We start from the raw sequence: 2,771 nt of genomic DNA on the forward strand, positions 1-2,771 counted from the left end.
TTGTTTTCAAAGTTGCTACACTATTCTCATTCTCTTCCTATGTGGTTTTCTCTATCATTGCTCTTTCTCATTTTCTTCACTAGCTCCTTATTCTTTTCCCAGCTCCACAATGTAGATGTTTCTCAAAGTACTGTCCTTGTTCTTATTCTCATATGTTTTTACATTTTCTCCTAACGATCCCATTCAATTCCAAGGCTTCTACTGTCATTTCTGTGCAGATGACTTTCAGATCTATATCTAGAATTGTGACCTCTCTTCTTAGCTCCAGGCCCACATCTCTAACTGGATGTTCCCCAAGCACCTCAAAAGTCAACTTAATCAAAACTAAGTTCAAAACCTTTTCCCCTAAGCCCATTCCTTCTTTTGACATTATTTCTAGCAATGGTTCCTCTATTTATGTCACTCCATAATGTCCATGACCTTGGTTTATCTTTGATTCTTTGTTTTTTTTCGTGTCTTTATTCAGTAAGTTATAAGACCCTACAAGTTCCGGTCCAGAAACATCTCTTATAACTATCTCCATCCACTTAGACTGAGTCCTTATTGCCTAGAACACTGATCTCCATTATGGAGTATGCTGCTCTATGGAGTACACAAGATTATCTATTGGGGTACATGAAGAAAATATTAGCACTCCTATTCATATTTTCTAATTTCATAAAGGAAGGCAATTGTTTCACTAATATTTAATATACAGTCATACCAAAGCCCTGACTTGACCTATTGTAAGATGGTCACGTGCCATGTACATACATGAGGTATCCTGAAGGAAGAATAGGAGTGTTGTAATGCAGAGAGGCTGATGGTGGTGCCTTCATTCATTCTCTTGCTTTCAGTATATTGTGATGTATTGGAATTTATATGCATGGCTAAGTGGATTTATGAATCAAATTATCTACTTTAAGCTAAACTAACCCTCACAAAATGGATAAAAGGCTTAAAAAGATTCCTGAAAGAAATGGAGGATTGAAGGTGATAGTAATAAGGTGAGCAACATGAACAGAAAGAAAATGGCAAAGGCAACAGGTCTCCTGTGCCTCATACGACTTCTTCATCAGTGGCATTAGGAGGTCAGAATAACAACAAGGGCTTATTAAGTGTCTAATATTGTGCCATAAGCTAGGTGCTGGGGATACAGTGACAAAAGAGAAACAGTCCTTACCCTTAAGGTGCTTATATAGTAAGGGCGTAGACAGCAAATACAAGTAGGTATAAACATATACTTGTGTACATACATGTACACGTGTATATATATATACAGATGCAATAAATACAATAAGGTCATTAGCATTGGGAGTTAATAGCAAAAGTAGCATTTCAGCTGTTCCTTTAAGGAAGATGGGGATTCTCTAGGGCAGAGGAGAAGAAAGAATGTGTTCCAAACATGGGAAACAGCCAGTATAAAGGTATAGACATAGGAGATAGAAGACCATGTGTTAGAAATGGAGAGAAAGCCAGTTTGTTTGAATTGCTATCTTTGTGATGGGGAAGTAATATGCAATGAAACTGGGAAGATCGATTGGGCCAGATTGCGAAGGGCTTTAAAAGCTAAATAAAGAAGTTTATAGTTTGTCCTAGAGGCAACAGGGAACCCCTGGAGTTTCTTAAGTAGAGGAGTGGCATGGTGAGATCTGGGTTTAAGGAAAATCACTTTGGCAGCTGTGTAGTTGATAGACTGGGATAGAGACAGGGAGACCAATAAAGAATTTGTTGCTGTAATGTAATTGAAAGGTGGTGAGGGCTGAACCAAAGTGGTGGCAATTTGAGTAGTAAGAAGTGATTTTATATGAAAGAAGTTAACAGCTAAAACCAAGGGATCTGATGAGGTCAACAAGAAAGTACAAGGAGAGAAGAGAGCCAAATACTTCAGGGACACCAATGAGCATAATATGGACAAAGGCCCAGTAAAGGAGACTGAGAAAGACCAGTGAGACAGAGAGAACAAAGGGAAGACCTTGTGACAGAGAATATTCAGGATCAGAGGGTGGGTGCTCAATGAAGTCAAATACAGCAGAGAGAGAGGTAAAGAATAATGAGTACTGAAAAAAGATCATCAGATATGACAAGAAATCACTGGCAATTTTGGAGAGGACAATTTCAGTTGACTGATGTAGATAGAAGCCAAATTCAATTAAGCAGAGGTATGGAGTAAATATAGACGGACATCTTTAAAAGTTTGGCTGGGATAGGGAGGAGCGATATAGAATGATAACTTGAGGGGGTGGTAAGCTCTGGCAAAAGGTGTTTTTAATTTTTAAATATTGTGGGACACTTGGGCATATTTGAAGGCAGTAGAGAAGGAACTAGTAGAGAGGGAAAGAGAAAATGAGAAAGGGAGAAGGGGGAGAGACAGAGAGAAAGATGACTGAGGAGCAATCTGCTGAAGAAGATTGGAGGGGATGGGATTAAGTTGACATGTAGAGGATTTGACCTTAGCAAGGAGAAGGGTTGCCTTACTATAAGAGATTAGGTAAAGAAAGAAAGAGTGGGAGATAATGCCAAGGGGTTTTGAGATGAAGATAGAAGTAAATAACCTCAATTTTCTCATTAAAGTGAGAAGCAATGTCCTTAGGTAAAGGGGGTCAAGAAGGGACAGTGGAGATGGAGGCTTGGGGAAAGAGAAGATTTGGAATAGCTTCTGTTGTGGGAGGGGGATGAACTAGGAGATCCATTAAGGAGGAATAGAGGGTTCAGCTGAAGTTGGATAACCTGAAATTATGTTACCCAGTCACCATGGTTGTGTTCATCTAGCCCTCTTTAGCAGCATAATA

The sequence above is a fragment of the Petaurus breviceps genome, unplaced genomic scaffold, assembly GCF_028583685.1.
Source record: "Petaurus breviceps papuanus isolate PSGF00001 unplaced genomic scaffold, PetGlider_PUasm1.0 181, whole genome shotgun sequence".
Taxonomy (NCBI): Eukaryota; Metazoa; Chordata; class Mammalia; order Diprotodontia; family Petauridae; genus Petaurus; species Petaurus breviceps.